The sequence below is a fragment of the Dipodomys merriami genome, unplaced genomic scaffold (genome assembly GCF_024711535.1).
Source record: "Dipodomys merriami isolate MVZ:Mamm:240054 unplaced genomic scaffold, mDipMer1.0.p SCAF_140, whole genome shotgun sequence".
Lineage (NCBI taxonomy): Eukaryota > Metazoa > Chordata > Mammalia > Rodentia > Heteromyidae > Dipodomys > Dipodomys merriami.
Genome location: NW_027202716.1, coordinates 2513537 through 2526298, shown reverse-complemented (window position 1 = coordinate 2526298; position 12762 = coordinate 2513537).

The window sequence follows — 12762 nt, the reverse complement described above, 5'->3', positions numbered from 1 at the left end:
TTAGGGTTAGGGTTATGGTTAGGGATAGGCTTAGGTTTAGGCTGAGGTAGAGGGTTAGAATTCGGGTTAGGGATAGGTTTAGCTTATGGTTAGGGTGAGTGTGAAGGGCAGGGTTAGTGTTAGGCTCAGGATTAGGCTGAGGGTGAGGGTGTGGGTTAGGGTTAAGGTGAATGTTAGGGTTAGGGTGAAGGTGAGGGTTAGGGTGACAGTTAGGGTTAGGGTTAGGGTGAGGTTTTGGGTTAGGGTTAGGATTAGGGTTAGGGTGAGGGTGAGGTTTATGGTTAGATTTAGGTTTAGTTGTAGGGTTACTTCGAGGGTTAGGGTTAGGGTTAGTGTCAGGGTGAGGTTTAGGTTTTGGGTTAGGGTTAGAGTCAGGGTTAGGGTTAGGGTGAGGTTTAGGGTTAGATTTAGGGTTAGGGTGAGGTTTTGGTTGAAGGTTATGGTAAGGGTTAGTTGTAGGGTTAGGGTTACGGTGAGAGTTAGGGGGAGGTTTAGGGTTAGGGTTAGGGTTAGGGATAGGATCAGGGTTAGAGTGAGGGTGAGTGTGTGTGTTAGGTTTAGGTTAAGGTTTAAGCTATTGGATAGACTGAGGGTGAGTTTGAGGGTGAGGGTTAGGGTTAGGGGTGGGTTAGGATGAGGGTTAGGGTTAGAATTATGGTTAGGGTAAGGGCTAGGGTGAGTGTGAGCGTTAGGGTGAGGATGATGGTAAGGGTAAAGATTAGGTTTAGGCTGAGGCTTACGGTTAAGATAAGGGTGAAGGTTAGGGTTAGGTTTAGGTTTAGGGTAAGGGTTAGGGTTAGGGTTATGGTTAATGTGAGGGTTATATTGAGGATTAGGGTTAGGGTTAGTGTCAGGATTAGGGTGAGGATGAGGGTTAAGGTTAGGGTGAGGGTGAGGGTTGGAATTAGGGTTAGAGGGAAGGCTAGAGTGAGGGTAAGGATTAGGGTTAGGGTTAGGGTTAGGGTGAGGTTTAGGATTAGGGTGAGGGTTAGGGTTAGTGTGAGGGTTAGTGTTAGGGTTAGGGTTTGTTTTAGGCTGAGGGTAAGAGTTAGGGTGAGAGTTAGGTTTAGGGTTAGGGTAAGGGTTAGGGTGAGGGTGATGGTTAGGGTTAGGTTTAGGGTGAGGTTTAGTGTTAGTGTTAGGGTAAGGGTTAGTGTGAGGGTTAAAGTTAGGGTGAGGATTCGTGTTAGGGTAAGAGTTAGGGTGAGGTTTAGGGTTAGGGTGAGGGTCATGGTTAGGGTGAGGTTGAGGTTTAGGGTTAGAGTTAGGGTTAGGGTGAAGCTGAGGGTGAGTGTTAGGGTTACAGATAGTTTTAGGTTTAAGGTTGGGGTAAGGGTGAGGGATACGGAGAGAGTGAGGGTTAGGGTTAGGTTTAGGGTTAGTGTTAGGGTGAGGGTAAGTGTTAGGGTGAGGGTGAGGGTTAGGTTGAGGGTTATGGTTAGGTTGAGGATAAGGGTTATTGTTGGGATTATTGTTAGGTTTAGGATTAGGTTTACAGTTATGGTGAGGGTGAGGGTTAGGGTTAGGGTTAGGGTGAGGTTTAGTGTTAGGGTTAGAGTTAGTGTTAGGTTGAGGGTGAGGGTGAGGGTGAGGTTTAGGGTTAGGGTTAGGGTTAGGGTTAGGATTAGGGTGGGGGTTAGCGTAGGGGTGACGGTAAGGGTAAAGGTGAGGGTTAGGCTGGGGGTGAGGGTTACGGTAACTTTGAGGGTTAGGGTTAGGGTGAGGGTTAGTGTTAGCGTTAGGGTGAGGTGGAGGGTTAGATTGAGGATTAGTGTTAGGGTTAGTGTGAGGTTTTTGGTGAGGATGAGGGTTAGGGTTAGGGTGAAGCCTAGGGTGAGGGTGAGGGTGATGGTTAGTGTTAGGGTGAGGTTTAGGTTTAGGGTGATGTTTAGGGTTAGTGTGAGAGTTAGTGTTAGGGTTAGGTTTAGTGTTAGGGTGAGGGTAAGTGTTAGGTTGAGGGTTAGGGTTAGGGTGACGGTTATGGTTAGGGTGAGGGTTAGGTTTAGGATAAGTGTAAGGGTGAGGGCTAGGCTGAGGTTTAGGTTGAGGGTCAGGGTTAGGGATAGGGTTAGGTTTAGGATGAGGGTTAGGGTGAGGGTGAATGTGAGGGTTAGGATCAGGGTTAGGGTTAGGCTTAGAGTTAGAATGAGGGTTAGGCTTAGGGTTTGGATTGGGGTGAGGGTGAGGCTGAGGATTAGGGTTAGGTTTAGGTTTAGGTTTACGGTTAGGTTTAGGGTTAGTGTTAGTGTTAGTGTTAGTGTTAGGGTTACAGTGAGGTTTGGGGTTAGGGTTAAGTTAAGGGTTAGGCTTAGATTTAGTGTGAGGGTTAGGATGAGGCATAGGTTTACGATTAGGGTTAGGGTGGAGGTTTAGGGTGAAGGTGATGATTAAGGTTAGTGTTAGGGTAAGGTTAAGGGTTAGATTTAGCGTTAGGGTGATGGTCAGGATGAGGGTTAGTGTTATGTTGAGGGTGAGGGATAGGGTTAGGGTGAGGGTTAGGGTTAGGATTAGGGTTAGGGTGATGTTGAGTGTTAGCATTAGGGTTAGGGTTAGGGTTAGGTTTACTGTTATTGTTAGGTTTAGAGTTAGAGTTATGGTTATGGTGAAGGTGAGTGTTAGGGTTAGGGTGAGGTTTAGGGTTAGGGTTAGGATTAGGGTTAGGGTGAGGGTGAGTGTGAGGTTTATGGTTAGATTTAGTTTTAGTCGGAGGGTTTGTTCAAGGGTAAGGGTTAGGACAAGTGTAAGGGTTAAGGTTAGGTTGAGGGTTAGGTTGAGGTTTAGGGTTAGGGTTAGGGTTAGGGTTAGGATTAGGGTTAGGGTGATTGTGAGTGTGAGGTTTAGGGTTAGGGTTAGGCTTAGGCTTAGGGTTAGGCTGAGGGTGAGTGTGGGGGTGAGGATTAGGTTTAGGGTGATGTTTAGGGTTAGGGTTAGGGTAAGGGTTAGTGTTAGAGTTAGGGTTAGAGTGAGGGTTAGGGTGAGGGTGAGGTTTAGTGGTAGAGTTAGGGTTAGGGTGAGGGTTGGGTTTAGAGTGAGGTTTAGGGTGGGGGTGATGGTAAGGGTAAATGTGAGGTTTAGGCTGATCGTGTGGTTTAAGGTAAGGGTGAGGGTTAGGGTTAGGGTGAGGGTTAGGTTTAGGTTTAGGGTGAGGTTGTGGGTTAGATTGAGGATTAGTATTAGGGTTAGTGTGAAGTTTAGAGTGAGGATTGAGGGTTAGGGTTAGGGCGAAGTCTAGGGAGAGTGTGAGGTTTATCATTAGTGTTAGGGTGAGGTTAAGGGTTAGGATTAGGATGAGTGTGACTGTTAGGGTTAAGCTTAGGCTTAGGATTAGGCTGAGGGTGAGGGTGTGGGTTAGGGTTATGGTTAGTGTTAGGGTGAGGTTTAGGGTTTGGTTTAGGGTTAGAGTTAGGTTTAGGGTGAGGGTGAGGTTTAAGGTTAGATTTAGGGTTAGGGTGAGGTTTAGTTTGAGGGTTAGGGTAAGGGTTAATGTTTGGGTTAGGGTTAGGGTGAGAGTTAGAAGGAGGTTTAGGGTTAGGGTTAGGGACAGGATCAGGGTTAGATTGAGGGTGAGTGTGTGTGTTAGTTTTAGGTTTAGGGTTAGGGTTAGGGTTAGGCTTAGGGTGAGGTTGAGGGTGAGGGTTAGGTTTAGGGGGAGGGTTAGGATGAGGGTTAGGGTTAGGATTAGGGTTAATGTTAGGGCTAGGGTGAGTTTCAGGGTGAGGTTTAAGGTTAGGGTTAGGGTTAGGTTTAGGGTGAGGTTTAGGGTTAGAGTTAGGGTTATGGTGAGGCTGAGGGTTAGGGTTAGGGTTAGGTTTAGTGTTAGGTTTAGGGTGCGTTTTAGGGTGAGTGTGAGGGTTAGGCTTAGGTTTGGGATTAGGATTAGGGTTAGGGTTAGGGTGAGTGTGAGGGTTAGGGTTAGGGTTAGGGTTAGGCTTAGGCTTAGGCTCAGGGTGAGTGTGTGGGTTAGGGTGAGTGTTAGGTTTAGGGATATGGGGAGGGTTAGGATGAGGGTTAGGGTTATGATTAGGATTAGGTTTAGGGCAAGGGAGAGGGTGAGGTTTAGGGTTAGTGTTAGGGTGAGGTTTAGGGTTAGGGTGAATGTGAGATATAGGTTTAAAGTTAGGGTTAAGTTGAGGCTGAGGGTGAGGCTTAGGGTTAGGGTTAGGATTAGGATTAGGTTATTTGTTAGGGTGAGTGTGAGGTTTAGGGTTAGGGTTCACTTAGGTTTATACTGAGGGTGAGGGTGAGGTTGAGGGTTAGGTTTAGGATTTGGGTTAGGGTGAGGGTGAGTGGATGTGTTAGGTTTAGGGGCAGGGTTAGGATGAGGGTTAGGGTTAGGATTAGGGTTAGGGTAAGGGCTAGGGTGAGTTTGAGGGTGAGGTTTAAGGTTAGGGTTAGGGTTAGGGTTAGGGTGAGCTTTAGGGTTAGGTTTAGGGTGAGGGTTAGGGTGAGCGTGAGGGTTAGGGTTAGGTTTAGTATTAGGATTACGGTTAGGGCTAGGGTGAGTGTGAGGTTTAGGGTTAAGTTTAGGGTTAGGCTTAGGTTTAGGCTGAGGGTGAGTGTGAGGGTTAGGGTGAGTGTTAGCTTTAGGGATATGGGGAGGGTTAGGATGAGGATTAGGGTTATGATTAGGGTTAGGGTGAGGCCGAGGGAGAGGTTGAGGTTTAGGGTTAGTGTTAGGGTGATGTTTAGGGTTAGGGTTAGGGTTAGGTTTAGGGTGAGTGTGAGGTTTAGGGTCAGATTTAGGGTTAAGGTGAGGCTGAGTGTGAGGCTTTGGGTTAGGGTTAGGATTACGATTATGGAAAATGTTAGTGTGAGTGTGTGGGTTAGGGTTAGGGTTCGCTTAGGTTTACACTGAGGGTGAGGGTGAGGGTGTGGGTTAGGGTTTGGATTTGGGTTAGGGTGAGGGTGAGTGGGTGTGTTAGGGTTAAGTTTAGGTTTAGGCTAAGGTTTAGGCTAATGGTGAGGTTGAAGTTGAGGGTTAATGTTAGTGTGAGGTTTAGGGTAAGGGTTAGGGGGTGTGTTAGGATGAGGGTTAGGGTTAGGATTAGGGTTAGGATGAGAGTGAGGGTGAGGGTTAGGGATGGTGTTAGGGTGAGGTTTAGGATGTGGGTTAGGATTAGTGTTAGGGTGAGGGCTCGGGTGAGGGTGAGGTTTAGGGTTAGGGTTAGTGTTCATTTTAGGGTTAGGGTTAGGTTGAGGATGAGTTTTAGGGTTAGAGTTAGGGTAAGGGTGAGGCTGAGATTGAGGGTTAGGTTTAGGGTTAGTGTTAGAGTTAGTGTTACGGTGATTGTTAGGGTGAGCATGAGGATTAGCATTAGTGTTAGGATTAGGATTAGAGTCACGGTTAGGGTGAGTGTGAGGTTTAGGGATAGGGTTAGGTTTAGGTTTAGGGTTAGGATGAGGATGAGGGTGAGTGTGAGGGTTAGGGTTAGGGTGAGGGTTAGGGTTAGGGTTAGGGTGAGAGTTAGGGTTCGGTTAAGTTTAGGGTTAGTGTGAGGGTTAGGGTTAGGGTTAGGGTGAGCTTTAGGGTTAGGGTTAGGTTGAGGTTTAGGCTTAGGGTAAGGATGAGGGTTAGGGTTAGGGCTACTGTGAGGGTTGGTTAGGATGAGGATTAGGGTTATGATTAGGGTTAGGGTGAGGGCTAGGATGAGGGTGTGGATAAGGGTTATTGTTAGGGTAAGGTTTAGGGTTAGGGTTAGGTTTAGGGTGAGGGTTAGGATTAGGGTTAGTGTTACGGTGAGGGTGAGGGTTGGGGTTGGGGTGAGGGTTAGGGTTAGGATTAGGGTTCATGTTAGGTTGAGGTTAAGGTTTAGAGTTAGGGTTAGGTGAGGCTGAGGGTGAGGGTTAGGGTTAGTGTTAGTGTTAGGTTTAGGGTTAGGTTTAGGGTGAGGGTTAGGGTGAGGCTGAGGATTGGGGTTAGGGATAGAATTAGGATTAGGGTTAGGGTTAGGGTGAGAGTGAGGGTTAGGGTTAGGTTTATGGTTAGGCTTAGGTTTAGGCTGAGGGTGAGTGTTAGTGTTAGGTTGTGGGTTAGGGTTAGGGTTATGTGGAGGGTTAGAATGAGGGTTAGGTTTAGGATTAGGGTTAGGCTGATGGTTAGGGTGAGTTTGAGGTTTAGGGTTAGTGTTAGGGTGAGGTTTAGGGTTAGGGTTTTGTTTAGGGTGAGTGTGAGGTATAGGGTTAGAGTTAGAGTTAACATGAGGCTGAGGGTGAGGCTTAGGGTTAGGGTTAGGATTAGGATTAGGGTAAGGGTTAGGGTGAGTGTGAGGGTTAGTGTTAGGGTTAGGCTTATGGTTACACTGAGGGTAAGGGTGAGGATTAGGTTTAGGATTAGGTTTAGGGTGACTGTGAGTGTGTGTGTTAGGGTTAGGTTTATGTTTAGGCTAAGAGTTAGGCTAAGGGTGAGTTTGAGGGTGAGGGTTAGGGTTAGGGTGAGGTTTAGGATTAGGGTGATATTTTGGGTTAGTGTGAGTGTTAGTATTAGGGTTAGGTTTAGTGTTAGTGTGAGGGTAAATTTTAGGGTTAGGGTTAGGTTTATGATGAGGGTTATGGTTAGGGTGAGGTTTAGGGTTAGGATAATGTAAGGGTGAGGGCTAGGCTGAGGGTTAGGGTGAGGGTTAGGGTTAGGCTTAGAGTTAGGATCAGGGTTAGTGTTAGGGTTTGGGTTAGGGTGAGGGTGAGGCTGAGGATTAGGGTTATGTTTAGGTTTAGGTTTAGGGTTAGGTTTATGGTGAGTGTTAGTGTTAGGGTCAGTGTTAGGGTTACAATGAGGGTTGGGGTTAGGCTTAGGGTTAGGTTTAGGCTTAGAGTTAGGGTGAGGGTTAGGATGAGAATTAGGTTTACGATTAGGGTTAGGGTGAGGGCTAGGGTGAAGGTGAGGATTAGGGTTAGTGTTAGGGTAAGGTTTAGGGTTAGGGATAGGGTTAGGTTTAGGGTGAGGTTTAGGGTTAGGATTAGGATTAGGCTGAGTTTGAGTTTTAGCATTAGGGTTAGGGTTAGTGTTAGGCTTAGGTTTAGGATTAGGATTACTTTTATTGTTAGGGTTAGGGTTAGAATTATGGTGAGGGTGAGGGTGAGGGTGAGTGTTAGGGTTAGTGTGAAGTTTAGGTTTAGGGTTAGGATTAGGGTTAGGGTGAGAGTGAGGTTTATGATGAGATTTAGATTTAGTTGGAAGATTAGGTAGAGGGTTAGGTTTAGGGTAAGTGTTAGGGTTAAGTTTAGGTTGAGGGTTAGATTGAGGTTTAGGGTTAGGGTTAGGGTTAGGATTAGAGTTAGGGTGAGGTTGAGTGTGAGGTTTAGGGTTAGGATTAGGCTTAGGCTTACGGTTAGGCTAAGGGTGAGGGTGGTGTTGAGGATTAGGGTTAGGGTTATGGTTAGGTTTAGGGTTAGGGTGAGGGTTAGAATTAGGGTTAGGGTTAGAGTTAGGGTTAGGGTGAGGGTGACGTTTAGGGGTCGAGTTAGGGTTAGGGTGAGTGTTAGGTTTAGAGTGAGGGTTAGGGTGGGGTTGAGGTTAAGGGTAAATTTTAGGGTTAGGCTCAGCGTGAGGGTTACGGTAAGGGTGAGGGTTAAGGTAAGGTTGAGGGTTAGGGTTAGGGTGAGGGTTAGAGTAAGGTTTAGGGGGAGGGTGAGGGTTAGATTGAGGATTAGTGTTAGGTTTAGTGTTAAGTTTAGGGTGAGGATGACGGTTAGGGTTAGGGCGACGTCTAGGGAGAGGGTGAGGTTTAGGGTTAGTGTTAGGGTGTGGTGTAGGGTTAAGTAGATGGTTAGGGTTAGTGTGAGGTTTAGTGTTAAGGTTAGGGTTAGTGTTAGGGAAAGGGGAAGTGTTAGGGTGAGGGTTAGGGTTAGGTTGAGGGTTATGTTTAGGGTGAGGATGAGGGTTAGGGATACGGTTATTGTTAGCGTTAGGGTTAGGGTTAAGGTTATGGTGAGGGTGAGTGTGAGGGATAGGTTTAGGGCTAGTATGAGGGTTAGGGATAGGGTTATGTTTAGGGTTAGGGTCAGGTTGAGGTTTAGTGTTAGAGTTAGGGTTAGGGTGAAGCTGAGTGTGAGGGTTAGGGTTAGGATTAATGTTAGGGGTAGGCTTAAGATGATGGTTAGTTTGAGGGAGAGGGTTAGGGTTAGGTTTAGGCTTAGGGTTTGATTTAGGTTTAGATTTAGCGTTAGGGTGATGGTGAAGGTTAGGGTTAGTTAGGTTATGGTGAGGTTTAGGTTGAGGGTTAGGGTAAGGGTCAGTGTTAGGGTTATGGTTAGGGTGAGAGTTAGGGGGAGGGTTAGGCTTAGGGTTAGGGTTAGGGATAGGATTAGGGTTAGCGTGAGGGTGAGTGTGTTTGTTAGGTTTAGGTTTAGTGTTAGTCTTAGGTTTAGGCTGATGGTGAGGTTGAGGTTGAGGGTTTGGGTTACGGGGAGGGTTTCGATGAGGATTAGATTTAGGATTAGTGTTAGGGTAAGGGCTACGGTGAGTGTGAGGGTGAGGTTTAAGGTTAGGGTTAGGGTTAGGGTGAGGGTAAGGTTTAGGGTTAGAGTTTAGGGTGAGGGTTAGGGTGAGGGTGAGGGTTAGGGTTAGGTTTAGGATTAGGATTAGGGTTTTGGTTAGTGTGAGTGTGAGGGTTAGGTTTAGGTTTAGGGTTAGACTTAGGGTTCGGCTGAGGGTTAGGGTGAGGATTAGGGTTAGGATTAGGGTTAGGTTGAGGTTGAGTGTTAGCATTAGGGTTAGTGTTAGGTTTAGGTTTACCGTTAGGATTACTGTTATTGTTAGGGTTAGGGTTAGAGTTATGGTGAGGGTGAGGGTGAGGGTGAGTGTTAGGGTTAGGGTGAGGTTTAGGTTTAGGGTTAGGATTGGGGTTAGGGTGAGGTTGAGTTTTATGGTTAGATTTAGTTTTAGTTGGAGTGTTAGGTCGAGGGTTAGAGTTAGGCTAAGTGTTAGGGTTAAGTTTAGGTTGAGGGTTAGGTTGAGATTTAGGGTTAGGGTTAGGGTTAGGGTTAGGATTAGGGATAGGGTGATTGTGAGTGTGAGGTTTAGGGTTAGAGTTAGGCTTAGGCTTAGGGTTAGGCTGAGGGTATGGTTGGGGGTGAGGATTAGGTTTAGGGTGATGGTTAGGGTTAGGGTTAGGGTAAGGGATTGTGTTAGGGTGAGGGTTAGGATGAGGGTTAGGATTAGGGTTAGGGTGTGGGCTAGGGTGAGGGTGAGGTTTAGGGTTAGGGTTAGGGTGAGCTTTAGGGTTGGGGTGATGGTTAGGGTTAGTGTGAGGGTTAGTGTTAGGGTTATGGTTAGGTTAGGGTGAGGGTAAATGTTAGGGTGAGGGTTAGAGTTAGGGTGAGGGTTATGGTTACGTTGAGGGTTAGGGTTAGGTTTAGGGTTATTGTTAGGGTTAGGGTTACGGTTACGGTGAGGGTGAGGGTGAGGTTTAGGGAGAGGGTTAGGATGAGGTTTAGGGTTAGGTTTAGAGTTTGGGTTAGGGTGAGAGTGAGGTTTAAGTTTAGAGTTAGGGTTAGTGTTAGTGTTAGGGTTAGGGTGATGGTTAGGGTAAGGGTTAGGCTTAGGCTTAGGCTCAGGCTTAGGCTGAGCATGAGGGTGAGGGTTAGGGTTAGGGTTAGGATTAGGATTCGGTTAAGGGTTAGGGTGAGTGTGAGGGTTAGGGTTAGGGTTAGGGTTAGGCATAGGGTTACACTGAGTTTGAGGGTGACGGTGAGGGTTAGGTTTAGGATTAAGGTTAGGGTAAGGGTGAGTGTGTGTGTTAGGGATAGGTTTAAGGATAGGTTTAGTGTTATGCTGAGGTTGAGGTTGAGAGTGAGGGTTAGGGTTAGGGTGAGGGTTAGGGTAAGGGTTAGGGGGAGGTTTAGGAAGAGGGTTAGGTTTAGGATTAGTGTTAGGACAAGGGCTCAGTTGAGGGTGAGGTTTAGGGTTAGGATTAGGGTGAGAGTTAGGGTTAGGTTTAGGGTGAGAGTTATGGTTTGGGTTAAGTTTAGGGTTAGGGTGTGTGTTAGGGTAAGGGTTATGGTGAGGGTGAGTGTTAGGGTTAGGTTGAGGGTTAGGTTTCGTATTGGGTTAGGTTTAGGGTGTGGGTTAGGGTTAGTGGTATATTGAGAGTTAGGATGAGGGTTATGATTAGTGTTAGGGTGAGGGCTAGGGTGAGGTGATGTTTACAGCTAGGTTTAGGGTGAGGTTTAGCTTTTGGGTTAGGGTGAGATTTAGGGTTAGAGTTAGGGTTAGTGTTAGCGTTAGGGTTAGGGTGAGGGTTAGGGTTAGGCTTAGGCTTAGGCTTAGGCTTAGGCTTAGGCCGAGCATGCCTGTGAGTGTTAGGGATAGTGTTAGGGTGAGGTTAGGCTTAGATGTAGGCTTAGGCTTATTCTTAGGCCGAACAAGCATGTGAGTGTTAGGGTTAGGGTTAGGGTGAGGGTTAGGAGGAGCTTTAGGGTTAGGATTAGTGTTAGTGTGAGGGCTAGGATGAGGGTTATGGTGAGGGGTAGGGTTAATGTTAGGGTGAGGTTTAGGATTAGGTTTAGGGTGAGGGTGAGTGTGAATTTTAGGGTTAGTGTTAGGCTTAGAGTTAGGGTGAGGGTTAGGGTTAGGGTTTGGGTTAATGTAAGGGTGAGGCTGAGGTTTAGGGTTAGTTTTAGGGTTAGGTTTAGGGTTAGTTTTAGTGTTAGGATTAGGGTTAGGTTTAGGGTGAGGGTTAGGGTGAGTGTGAGGTTTAGGGTTAAGCTTAGGCTTAGGCTTAGGGTTAGGCTAAATGTGAGGATGGGGGTGAGAATTAGGGCTAGGGTGGTGTTTTGGGTTAGGGTTAGGGTGAGGGTTAGTGTTACGGTTAGGGTTAGAGTTAGGGTTAGTAAGGGTGAGGGTGAGGTTGAGGGTTAGGGTTATGGTTAGGCGGAGGTTTAGGCTGAGATTTAGGGATAGGTTTAGTGTTAGGGTTAAGGTGAGGGTGAGGGTTAGGTTGAGGTTTAGGGATAGGGTTAGGTTTAGGATTAGGGTTAGGGTGAGGGTGAGTATGAGGTTTAGTGTGAGGGTTAGGCTTAGGCTTAGGGTAAGGCTGAGGGTGAGCGTTGGTGTGAGGATTAGGCTTAGGGTAATGGTTCGAATTAGGTTTAGTGTTCTTGTTAGGGTTATGGTTAGAGTTACTGTGAGGGTGAGGGTGTGGGTGAGGATCATGGTTATTGTTAGGGTGGGTTTCAGGGTTAGGGTTAGGGTTAGGGTGAGGGTGAGGGTGAGGTTTAGGGTTAGATATAGGGTTAGGGTTAGGGTTAGGGTTAGGGTTAGTGTTAGACTTAGGTTGAGGATGAGGGTGAGGCTGAGGGTGAGGGTTAGGGTTAGGGTTAGGGTTAGTGTTATTGTTAGGGTTACGGTTAGAGTAATGGTGAGGTTGAATGTGAGGGTTAGGTTTAGGGTGAGGTTTAGGTTGAGGTTTAGGGTAAAGGTTAGGGTTAGGGTGAGGGTGAGGTTTAGTGTTAGGTTTAGGGTTAGGCGGATGATTAGGCTGAGGTTTAGATATAGGTTTAGTGTTAGGGTTAGGGTGAGGGTGAGGGTTAGGTTGAAGTTTAGGGATAGGGTTAGGTTTAGGATTAGGGTTAGGGTGAGGGTGAGTATGAGAGTTAGTGTGAGGGTTAGGCATAGGCTTAAGTTTAGGCTGAGGGTGAGGGTGGGGGTGAGGATTAGGCTTAGGGTAATTGTTCGAGTTAGGTTTAGTGTTCTTGTTAGGCTTAGGGTTAGAGTTACAGTGAGGGTGAGGGTGCGGGTGAGGGTTATGGTTATGGTTAGGGTGGGGTTTAGGGTTAGGGTTAGGGTTAGGGTGAGGGTGAGGGTGAGGTTTAGGGTTAGATATAGAGTTAGGGGGAGGGGTAGGGTTTTGGTTAGGGTTAGTGTGAGGTTCAGTGTTAGGGTTAGGGTTAGTGTTAGGGTGAGGGTTATGGTTACTGTGAGGGTGAGGGTGAGGGTTAGTGTTAGGGTTAGGGATAGGGTGAGGTTTAGGATTTGGGTTAGTGTCAAAGTTAGGGTTAGGCTGAGGGTGAGTTTTAGCTTTAGAGTTAGGTTTAGGGTGAGGGTTAGGTTGAGGGTTATGGTAAGGGTTATTTTTAGGGGTAGGGATAGGGTGAGAGTTAGGGGGAGGGTTAGGTTTAGAGATAGGATTAGGGGTAGAATGAGGGTGAGTGTGTGTCTTAGGTTTAGGTTTAGGGTTAGGCTTAGGGTTAGGCTGAGTTTGAGGTTAGGGTGAGGGTTAGGATTAGGGGGAGGGTTAGCATGAGGATTAGGTTTAGGTTTAGGGTGAGGTTTAATGTTGGGGTTAGGGTTAGGATTAGGGTGAGGGTGAGGTTTAGGGATAGATTTAGGGTTAGGGTGAGGCTGAGGATGAGGATTAGGGTTAGGGTTAGTGTTAGGCTTAGGTTTAGGGTTAGGCTTAGGTTTAGGCTGAGGGTTTGGTTTAGGGGGAGGGTTAGAATGAGGGTTAGGATTAGGGTTAGAGTGCGGGTGAGTGTGTGTGTTAGGGTTAGGTTTAGGTTTAGGTTAATTGTTAGGCTAAAGGTGAGGTTGAGGTGAAAGTTTGGTTTTGGGTGAGGGTTAAGGTAAGGGTTATGGTGAGGGCTAGGATGAGGGTTAGGGTTAGGATTAGGGTTCGGGTAAGAGTGAGGGTGAGGGTTAGGGTTAGTGTTAGGGTGAGGGTTAGGATGAGGGTTAGGATTAGTGTTAGGGTGAGGGCTAGGGTGAGGGTGAGGTTTAGGGTTAGGGTGAAGGTTAGGGTTAGTGTGAGGGTTAGTGGTAGGGTTAGC